The sequence below is a fragment of the Neomonachus schauinslandi genome, chromosome 2 (genome assembly GCF_002201575.2).
Source record: "Neomonachus schauinslandi chromosome 2, ASM220157v2, whole genome shotgun sequence".
NCBI classification, from domain to species: Eukaryota; Metazoa; Chordata; class Mammalia; order Carnivora; family Phocidae; genus Neomonachus; species Neomonachus schauinslandi.
Window position 1 is genome coordinate 86883100 of NC_058404.1, and position 12087 is coordinate 86895186.

Sequence of the window (12087 nt, forward strand, 5' to 3'; positions counted from 1 at the left end):
CTTCCTTCCTTCCTTCCTTCCTTCCTTCCTTCCTTCCTTCCTTCCTTCCTTCCTTCCTTCCTTCCTTTCACATCGGATGTTTTTCCTAGGTGTGTAACTGGAATGGGGGGAGGACAATTTCTACTTATTTCACACAAGTTTAAGTAATGACTATGTAAGAGTATGTGTATATGTAAATAATCTCATGTAGGCTTAGCTATTATAAGAACAACTAATATTTATTTACTGCTTGCTCTATTCCTCACTAGTTTTACTATTTTATATAGTAGCTTATTTAATCCTCCTAACAGTCTTATGAAGTATATACTATTGTTATTGGCATTTTGTAGATGAGGGAATCTAAAGCAAATGTATTTAAGTAACTTGCCCAAGATTACATAGCTACTAAGTGGGGGATCCAAGACTTAATTCAGATGGTTTATGTTCAGAGCCTAGATCTTAACTATTATGCTAATCTGCCTCTCTAATGACTATCATTATCTATGTTTACACTAATGTCTATCAATCAATCCACCAGTCTTTTACATAATATGATAGCAGAAGTTTAGGTTTTCTTGATACAAGAACTTAAAAGCAAATTCTTAAATCATGAGAATTTTTAATTAAATTTTATTAAATTTTGACTGGTTACAAAGTATTTTAAAAATATGTGTAAGGCATACACTAGAGGGACTAAAATAAAAAATTGATAATGACAAGTATTAGTGAGGCTGTTGAGTAATTAGAACTCTTATACACTGGTTGTAGGAATATAAGTTGGTATAATTATTTCATAAAACTTTTCCCAATATTTACTAAAGCTAAATATGTATTTATCCTATGAACCAGCAAGGTATATGCCTTTGCTCAGGTATATTTCTGTCAGAAATATGTACTTATGTACAAATAGAAACATCTATGGCAGCACTATTTATAAAAGCAAAACACTGGAAGAAATACACGTTTATCAACAATGGAAAGGATAAATTGCAGCATTTTTAGATTATTCAAAAATCAGAATGAACAAACAGGAATTATAAGTAGCAACATGGCTGGATCTTATAGACATATTGTGTAAAAGAAACCAGGCACAAAAGATTGTTTAATACATAATTCCATGCATGTGAATTTCAGCAACAGACAACATTAATTTGTGCTGTTCCTAGTCCCCATAGTGTTTACATTTGGAGGGTGATGGCTGGAAGGCAGCACAAGGAAACTTTTGGGTTCTCATAAATTTCTGTATCCCAATATGGGTGCTGGTTACACAGATATGTTCACTTGGTGATAATTCACTAAGCTGTTCACTTAATATTTATGCAATTTCCTATATATATGTTAAAATTTAATAGAAAGATTTCATTACAAAAATAATCACAGGGCTAAAAGAACACCAGTACAATGCACTCCCATGGACCCGTCATTCATTGTAAGAATACCATTACCTTTGATGCTCTGTCTACAACTTTCCCCCTTTATTTTAATCTTCCCTTACCCCTCAGATAAAACTATTATTTTTTCTTTGTTCCCTGCTTTTTTTCCTTTCTTTAATTCTTTTCTTTTCTTTTCTTTTTCTGCAAAAGCTTTATTGTTTCCATTTGGTTCCTGGCTTGGAAAAGGGCTCCAGGGTGGTTAAAAAGCTGCCCAGTGGCTGCAGGGAGAGGAGTAAGCAGAAACCCTGACATGAAGGCCTCTGGGCTCTGGAAGCCCGAAGCCGCACTTGAAGAAGAGCTTTTCCAAGAGATATTTATCCAGCCCAGCCTGGAGGCCAGCCAGCTGGGGAAGTTAGGTGGTTGCCATCTTCTTTTTTTTTTTTTTTTTAAAGATTTTTATTTATTTATTTGAGAGAGAGAGAATGAGAGAGAGCAAGCACATGAGAGGGGGGAGGGTCAGAGGGAGAAGCAGACTCCCCGCCGAGCAGGGAGCCCGATGCGGGACTCGATCCAGGGACTCCAGGATCATGACCTGAGCCGAAGGCAGTCGCTTAACCAACTGAGCCACCCAGGCGCCCTGCCATCTTCTTGATGAGCTTCACATCCTTATCCAGGAAGTGGTTCTCCAGGAAGTCACAGACATGCCGGTCTGGAACACTGGGCATGCAGATACAAAATGGACGGGGTCAGGGTCTTCTCCAGTACTGTGGTAGCTTCCATGGCATCCAGGGTTTTACCTTACTCATCTTGGGACAGCTTCTGCATATCTTGGGCAAGGTGAAGACCAATGGGTTTGTGTCCTGAAGAGGTGCCAATGCCCTGGAACTTTTCCTCAGGGAAGTCACAGAAAAGTGGCCCACACCCTCCAGAGCCACATTGTCACAGTGGAAGTGGAAGCCCAGAGAGAGGTAAGTGTAGGAGGCGCAGGTACATGCTGACCAAGTGGTTGACAGTGGTCTCCACCTTGGTGGAATAATTCTGAGGAATGTGGGAGGTCACGGTTGATGGGTAATAAGCTAAGCTCCAAGTTGTTGGCTGGTCTCAGAGGCTGGGGATGGCTGAGAAGATGTTTCTGAAGGTTGCAACTGGAAAAGAAATTAGAGGGTGCTCTGAGGCTGGAAGAAGAGGCATCCCTGAGTCTATTCCATCCAAACACTGTTGAAGCAAGAGACAGATGTGCAGGATTGCCAGGCATACGGCCTAAAACTTTTATCTTGAATTGACATTTATTTTTCCCTTTCTTAATAGTTTATATTATACATGATTGTTTTAAAGATCATGTATTTAAATATTTTATATCACCTATATTTTTAATTTTAATTCCAGTCTAGTTGATATATAGTATTATATTAGTTTCAGGTGTACAAAAAGTGATTCAACAATTCCATACATACTCAGGGCTCATCTTGGTATGTATACTCTTAATCTCCTTCACCTATTTCTTTTTTTAACATTAAGTTTTTTATTTTAATGCTAGGTAGTTAACATACAGCATTAAATTAGATTCAGCTGTACAATATAATGATTCACCAATTCCATACATTACTCAGTGCTCACTGAGATAAGTGTACTCTTAATCCCCTTCACCTGTTTCACCCATCCCTCCAGCAGCTTCCCCTCTGATAACATCTGTTTGTTCTCTATAGTTAAGAGTCTTTTTGGTTTATCTCTTTTTTCCCCTTTGTTCATTTGTTTTGTTTCTTAAATTCCACATATGAGTGAAATCATATATGTCTTTCTCTGACTGACTTACTTTGCTTAGCATTATACTCACTAGCTTCATCCATGCTGTTGCAAATGACAAGATTTCATTCTGTTTTATGGCTGAATGATATTCCATGGTTTGTGTGTGTGTGTGTGTGTGTGTGTGTGTATACATACCACTTCTTTATTCATTCATCTACTGATGGACACTGGGCTGCTTCCATAGTTTGGTTATTGTAACTAATGCTGCTCTAAACATAGGGGTGCGTGTATCTCTTTGAATTAGTATTTATTGCATAAATACTCAGTATGTGTGATTACTGGACCATAGGGTAGTTCTATTTTTAACTTTATGAGGGACCTCTATACTGTTTTCCATAGTGGCTATACCAGTTTGCTTTCCTACCAACAGTGCAAGAGGGTTGCCAACACTTGTTTCTTGTGTTTTTGATTTTAGCCATTCTGGCAGGTGTGACATCATATCTCATGGTAGTTTTGATTTGCATTTCCCTGATGGTGAGTGATGATGAACATCTTTCCATGTGTCTGTTGGTCATTTGGATGTCTTCTTTGGAAAATTGTCTGTTCATGTCTTCTGCCCATTTTTAAATTGGATTATTTGCTTTTTGGGTGTTGAGTTGTATCAGTTCTGCATATATATTTTGGATCCTAACCCTTCATTAGATATGTCATTTGCAAATATCTTTTCCCGTTTTGTAGGTTGTCTTTTAGTTTTGTTGACTATCTTTCTCTGTGCAGAAACTTTTTATTTTGATGTGGTTCCAGTAATTTATTCCCTTGCCTCAGGAGACATCTAGAATAAAGTTGTTATGGCCAATGTCAGAGAGCCCATGCTCTCTTCTAGGATTTTTATGGTTTCAGGTCTCACATTTAGGTCCTTAATCCATTTTGAGTTTATTTTTGTGTATGGTGTAAGGAAGTGGTCTAGTTTCATTCTTTTGCATGTTGGTGTCAAGTTTTCCTGACACCATTTGTTGAAGAGACTATCTTTTTCCTATTGCATATTCTTGCCTCTTTGTCAAAGATTAATTGACCATATAATTGTAGGTTTGTTTCTGTGTTTTCTATTCTGTTCCATTGATCTTTGTGTCTATTTTTGTACAGTATTCTACTGTTTTGATTACTATAGCTTTGTAATATAATTTTAAATCTGACATTATCAGGCTTTTTCTTTTTCAAGATTGCTTTGGCTATTCAGGTCTTTTGTGGTTCCATACAAATTTTAGGATTATTTGTTCTAGTTCTGTGAAAAACGCTTTGGGTATTTTGATAGAGATTGCATTAAATCTGTAGATTGCCTTGGGTATTATGTGGACATTTTAGCAATATTTGTTCTAATCCATGAGCATGGGATGTCTTTCCATGTCTTTGTGTCACTTCAATTTCTTTCACTAGTATTTTATAGTTTTCAGAGTACATGTCTTTCACCTCCTTGGTTAAGTTTATTCTTAGGTATTTTATTGTTTCTGGTGAAACTGTAAATGGGATTGCTTTCTTAATTTCTCTTTCTCCTACTTCATTATTAGTGTATAGAAATGCAATGGATTTCTGTGCATTGATTTTGTATCCTGCGATTTTACTGAATTCATGTATCAGTTCTAACAGTTTTTGGGTGGAGTCTTAAGGGTTTTCTATATACAGTATCATGTCATCTGCAAATGTTTTAAGAATTTACTTTTTCCTTACTGATTTGGATGCCTTCTATTTCTTTTAGTTGTCTGATTGCTGTGGCTAGGACTTCAGGTATATGTTGAATATAAGTGGTGAGAGTGGATATCCTTGTCTTTGTTCCTGATCGCAGGAGAGAGCACTCACTTTTTTTTTCCATTGAGAATAATATTAGCTGTGTTTTTTCATATATAGTCTTCATTATGTTAATGTATGTTCTCTCTAAACCTATTTTGTTGAGGGTTTTTATCATGAATGGATACTGTACTTTGTCAAATGCATTTTCTGTATCTATTGAAATGATACATTTTTTTTTTATTGTATGATTTTTATCCTTTCTCTTATTGAGGTGAAGTATTATGTTGATTGGTTTGCAAATATTGAACCACTCTGTATCCTGTGAATAAATCCCACTTGGTCATGGTGAATGATTTTTTAAAATCTTTTGTTGGGTTCAGTTTGCTAATATTTTGTTGAGGATTTTTGCATCTATGTTCATCAGAAATGTTGGTTGTAGTTCTCATTTTTTGTAGTGTCTTTATCTGGCTTTCGTGTCAGGGTAATGGTGGCCTCATAGAATGAATTTGAAAGCTTTCCTTCCTTTTCAATTTTTTGGAATATTTTGAGAAGAATAGGTATTAACTCTTTAATGTTTGGTAGAATTCACCTGTGAAACTGTCTGGTCCTGGACTTTTGTTTTTTGGGAATTATTTTTTGATTACTGTTTCAGTTTCACTGCTGGTGATTGGTCTGTTCAAATTTTCTATCTTTTCTGTTTAAGTTTTGGGAAGTTACATGTTTTTAGGAATTTATCCATTTTTTTCTAGGTTGTCTAATTTGTTGGCATATTATTTTCATAATATTCTCTTACAATCCTTTCTATTTCTGTGGTGTTGGTTGTTATTTCTCCTCTTTCATTTCTGATTTTATTTGAGTCCTCTTCCTCCCCCCTCCCTTTATTTTCTTTTTGATGAGTCTGGCTAAAAGTTTATCAATTTTGTTGATCTTTTCAAAGACCGGCTCTTCGGTTCATTGATCTGTACACTTTTTTTTAGTCTCTATTTCATATATTTTGCTATAATTTTTATTATTTCCTTCCCTCTACTGGTTTGGGGTTTTGTTTGTTCTTTTTTTTTTTTTCTGTGAAATAATTTTTATTATCCCTATTTTATAAGAAAGGAAGTTGCCTTAAGACACATGCAGGACAAGTTAAAGTGTAGAGCTTCTTTCTAATCATATTAGTTGTTTGGTAAATTCTTTTTTCTTTTTAATTTTTTTATTGTTATGTTAATCCCCATACATTACATCATTAGTTTTAGATGTAGTGTTCCATGATTCATTGTTTGTGCATAACACCCAGTGCTTCGTGCAGAACGTGCCCTCCTCAATACCCATCACCAGGCTAACCCAACCTCCTACCCCCCTCCCCTCTAGAACCCTCAGTTTGTTTTTCAAAGTCCATCGTCTCTCATGGTTCGTCTACCCCTCCGATTTCCCCCGCTTCATTCTTCCCCTCCCGCTACCTTCTTCTTTTTCTTTTTTTTTTTCTTAACATATATTGCATTATTTGTTTCAGAGGTACAGATCTGAGATTCAACAGTCTTACACAATTCACAATGCTCACCATAGCACATACCTCCCCAATGTCTGTCACCCAGCCACCCCATCCCTCCCACCCCCCACGATTCGAGCAACCCTCAGTTTGTTTCCTGAGGTTAAGAATTCCTCATAACAGTGAGATCATATGATACATATCTTTCTCTGATTGACTTATTTCGCTCAGCATAATACCTACCAGTTCCATCCACATCGTTGTAAATGGCAAGATTTCATTCCTTTTGATGGCTGCATAATATTCCATTGTATATATATACACCACATCTTCTTTATCCATTCATCAGTCGATAGACATCTTGGCTCTTTCCGTAGTTTGGCTATTATGGACATTGCTGCTATAAACATCGGGGTGCACATACCCCTTCAGATCCCTACATTTGTATCTTTGGGGTAAATACCCAGTAGTGCAATTCCTGGGTCATATGGTAGCTCTATTTTCAACTTTTTGAGGAACCTCCATACTGTTTTCCAGAGAGGCTGCACCAGCTTGCATTCCCACCAACACTGTAGGAGGGTTCCCCTTTCTCCACATCCCTGCCAACATCTGTTGTTACCTGACTTGTTAATTTTAGCCATTCTGACTGGTGTGAAGTGGTTTCTCATTGAGGTTTTGATTTGGATTTCCCTGATGCTGAGCAATGTTGAGCACTTTTTCATGTGTTTGTTGGCCACTTGGATGTCTTCTTTGGAAAAATGTCTGTTCATGTCTTCTGCCCATTTCTTGATTGGATCATTTGTTCTTTGGGTGTTGAGTTTGATAAGTTCTTCATAGATTTTGGATACTAGCCCTTTATCTGATATGTCATTTGCAAATATCTTCTCCCATTCTGTCAGTTGTCTTTTGGTTTTGTTGACTTTTTTTTTTTTTTTGTGCTGTGCAAAAGCTTTTTATCTTGATGAAGTCCCAATAGTTCATTTTTGCCCTTGCTTCCCTTGCCTTTGGCGATGTTTCTAGGAAGAAGTTGCTGTGGCTGAGGTCGAAGAGGTTGCTGCCTGTGTTCTCCTTTAGGATGTTGATGGAATCCTGTCTCACATTTAGGTCTTTCAACTATTTGGAGTCTATTTTTGTGTGTGGTGTAAGGAAATGGTCCAGTTTCATTCTTCTGCATGTGGCTCTCCAATTTTCCCAACACCATTTGTTGAAGAGACTGTCTTGTTTCCATTGGACATTCTTTCCTGCTTTGTCGAAGATTAGTTGACCATAGAGTTGAGGGTCCATTTCTGAGCTCTCTATTCTGTTCCATTGATCTATGTCTGTTTTTGTTCCAGTACCATACTGTCTTGATGATTACAGCTTTGTAATAGAGCTTAAAGTCCAGAATTGTGATGCTACCGGCTTTGCTTTTCTTTTTCAACATTCCTCTGGCTATTCGGGGTCTTTTCTGGTTCCATACAAATTTTAGGATTCTTTGTTCCATTTCTTTGAAAAAAGCTGATGGTATTTTGATAGGGATTGCATTAAATATGTAGATTGCTCTAGGTAGCATTGACACCGTCACAATATTTGTTCTTCCTATCCATGAGCATGGAACGTTTTTCCATTTCTTTGTGTCTTCCTCAATTTCTTTCATGAGTATTTTATAGTTTTCTGAGTACAGATTCTTTGCCTCTTTGGTTAGATTTATTCCTAGGTATTTTATGGTTTTGGGTGCAGTTGCAAATGGGATCGACTCCTTAATTTCTCTTTTTTCTGTCTTGTTGGTGTATAAAAATGCAACTGATTTCTGTGCACTGATTTTATATCCTACCACCTCACTGAATTCCTGTATGAGTTCTAGCAGTTTTGGGGTGGAGTCTTTTGGGTTTTCCACATAAAGTATCATATCATCTGCAAAGAGTGAGAGTTTGACTTTTTCTTTGCTGATTCGGATGCCTTTAATTTCTTTTTGTTGTCTGATTGCTGTGGCCAGGACTTCTAGTACTATGATGAATAGCAGTGGTGATAGTGGACATCCCTGCCGTGTTCCTGACCTTAGGGGGAAAGCTCTCAGTTTTTCCCCATTGAGAATGATATTCGCTGCGCGTTTTTCATAGATGGTTTTTATGATATTGAGGTATGTACCCTCTATGCCTATACTCTGAAGAGTTTTGATCAAGAAAGGATGCTGTACTTTGTCAGATGCTTTTTCTACATCTATTGAGAGGATCATATGGATTTTGTTCTTTCTTTTATTAATGTATTGTATCACATTGATTGATTTGCATTTGTTGAACCAACCTTGTAGCCCAGGAATAAATCCCACTTGGTCATGGTGAATAATCCTTTTAATGTACTGTTGGATCCTATTGGCTAGTATTTTGGTGAGAATTTTTGCATCCATGTTCATCAGGGATATTGGTCTCTAATTCTCCTTTTTGATGGGGTCTTTGTCTGGTTTTGGGATCAAGGTAATGCTGGCCTCATAAAACGAGTTTGGAAGTTTTCCTTCCATTTCTATTTTTTGGAACAGTTTCAGAAGAATAGGTATTAATTCTTCTTTAAATGTTTGGTAGAATTCCCCTGGGAAGCCATTGGGCCCTGGGCTCTTGTTTGTTGGGAGATTTTTGATTACTGCTTCAAGTTCTTAGTGCTTATAGGTCTGTTCAGGTTTTCCATTTCTTCCTGGCTCAGTTTTGGTAGTTTATACATCTCTAGGAGTGCATCCATTTCTTCCAGGTTATCTAATGTGCTGGCATATTGTTGCTCATAATATGTTCTTATAATTGTTTGTATTTCTTTGGTGTTGGTTGTGTTCTCTCTTCTTTCACTCATGATTTTATTTATTTGGGTCATTTCTCTTTTCTTTTTGATAAATCTGGCCAGGGTTTTATCAATCTTGTTAATTCATTCTAAGAACCAGCTCCTAGTTTTGTTGATCTGTTCTACTGTTCTTTTGGTTTTTATTTCATTGATTTCTGCTCTGATCTTTATTATTTCTCTTCTCCTGCTGGGTTTAGGCTTTATTTGCTGTTCTTTCTCCAGCTCTTTTAGGTATAGGGTTAGGTTGTGTATTTGAGACCTTTCTTGTTTCTTGAGGAAGGCTTATTTGCTATATACTTTCCTCTTAGGACTGCCTTTGCTGCATCCCAAAGATTTTGAACGGTTGTGTTTTCATTTTCATCTGTTTCCATGAATTTTTTAAATTCTTCTTTAATTTCCTGGTTGACCCATTCATTCTTCAGTAGGATGCTCTTTAGCCTCCATGTATTTGAGTTCTTTCTGACTTTCCTCTTGTGATTGAGTTCTAGTTTCAAAGCATTGAGGTCTAAAAATAGGCAGGGAATGATCTCAATATTTTGGTACTGGTTGAACTTGATTTGTGACCTAGAATGTGATCTATTCTGGAGAATGTTCCAAGGGCACTGGAGAAGAATGTGTATTCTGTTGCTTTGGGATGGAATGTTCTGAATATATCTGTGAAGCCCATTTGGTCCAGTGTGTCACTTAAAGTCTTTATTTCCTTGTTGATCTTTTGCTTAGATGATCTGTCTATTTCAATGAGAGGGGTGTTAAAGTCCCCTACTATTATTGTATTGTTGTTAATGTGTTTCTTTGCTTATATAATTGGCTGCTCCCATGTTAGGGGCATAGATATTTACAATTGTTAGATCTTCTTGCTGAATAGACTCTTTAAGTATGATAGAGTGTCCTTCCTCATCTCTTATTATAGTCTTTGGTTTAAAATCTAATTTGTCTCATATAAGGATTGCCACCCCATCTTTCTTTTGGCGTCCATTAGCATGGTAAATGGTTTTCCACCCCCTCACTTTCAATCTGGGGCTGTCTTTGGGTCGAAAATGAGTCTCTTGCAGACAGCATATTGATGGGTCTTGTTTTTTTATCCAATCTGATACCCTGTGTCTTTTGATTGGGGCATTTAGCCCATTTACATTCAGGGTAACTATTGAAAGGTATGAATTTAGTGTCATTGTATTGCCTGTAAGGTGACTGTTACCGTATATTGTCTGTGTTCCTTTCTGGTCTATGTTGCTTTTCGGGTCTCTCTTTGCTTAGAGGACCCCTTTCAATATTTCTGGTAGGGCTGGTTTTATGTTTGCAAATTCATTTAGTTTTTGTTTGTCCTGGAAGCTTTTTATGTCTCCCTCTGTTTTCAGTGACAGCCTGGCTGGATATAGTATTCTTGGCTGCATATTTTTCTCATTTAGTGCTCTGAATATATCCTGCCAGTCCTTTCTGGCCTGCCAGGTCTCTGTGGATAGGTCTGTTGCCAATCTAATGTTTCTAGCATTGTAGGTTACAGACCTCTTGTCCCAAGCTGCTTCCAGGAATATCTCTTTGTCTCTGAGACACATAAGTTTTACTCTTAGATGTCGGGATGTTGACCTATTTTTATTGATTTTGAGGGGGGTTCTCTGTGCCTCCTGGATTTTGATGCCTGTTTCCTTCTCCAAATTAGGGAAGTTCTCTGCTATAATTTGCTCCAGTATACCTTCTGCCCCCCTCTCTCTTTCTTCTTCTTCTGGGATCCCAATTATTCTAATATTGTTTCTTCTTATGGTATCGCTTATCTCTCAAATTCTGCCCTCGTGATCCAGTAGTTGTTTATCTCTCTTTTTCTCAGCTTCTTTATTTTCCATCATTTGGTCTTCTGTATCACTAATTCTCTCTTCTGCCTCACTTATCCTAGCAGTTAGAGCCTCCATTTTTGATTGCATCTCATTAATAGTCTTTTTGATTTTGACTTGGTTAGATTTTAGTTCTTTTATTTCGCCAGAAAGGGTTTCTCTAATATCTTCCATGCTTTTTTCAAGCCCAGCTAGTATCTTTATAAATGTCACTTACTAATGTCCGTATTGATTAGGTCCCTGACAGTCGGTACAGCCTCTTGTTCTTTTTTTTGAGTTGATTTTTTCCATCTTGTCCTTTCGTCCAGAGGAGAATAGATGAATGAGAGAACAAATCGCTAACAGGGTAACAATGACTCCAGAAAAATATATGCTAAACAAATCAGAAGGGACCTGAAACCGGGGGGGGGGGGGGAAGGGAAAGAAAGAAAAAAGAAAAAATAAATAAAAAGAAAGAGGAAAAAGATAAAAAAAAAAAGAATATGATCAAATATGATTAGGCTGGTGAATTGATCAGTGCCACACACTAGATTTTGGGCATATTTTGGGCATATTTTGGTCTGTTAGAAGAAACTGTATCCCAAAATTTTAAAGAGAGAACAACTTATATATATACCAAAAATAAAGTTAACTACTATAAAAGGATAGAATATGACTCTAAAAATGAAAAATAAAAAAGGTTTTTAAAAAAGGGATTGATAAGATGTTGGTTGAAAAAGGGAAAAAGAAAAATTAAAAAAAAAAGAAAATTATAAAAATTAACTTTGAAAGACTAAAGAATCAGGGGGGAAAAAGCCATGAATTCTATGTGCTCTATTCCTCTAGCGCTGGAGTTCGCTGTTCTCATTGATCTGTAAACTTGGTCTTGACTGGCTGTTCTTGCTGATCTTCTGGGGGAGGGGCCTGTTGCTGTGGTTCCCAAATGTCTTTGCTGGAGGTGGAATTGCCCCGCCCTTGCCAGTCAGGGTTAAGTAACCTGCTCGGGTTTGCTCTCGGGAGCTTTTGCTCCCTGCAAGCTTTCCGTGCAGCTTTGGAGGCCTAGAGTGAAAATGGCGGCCTCCCAAACTCTGCCCTGGAGGAGCCAAGAACTCGGGGCTGC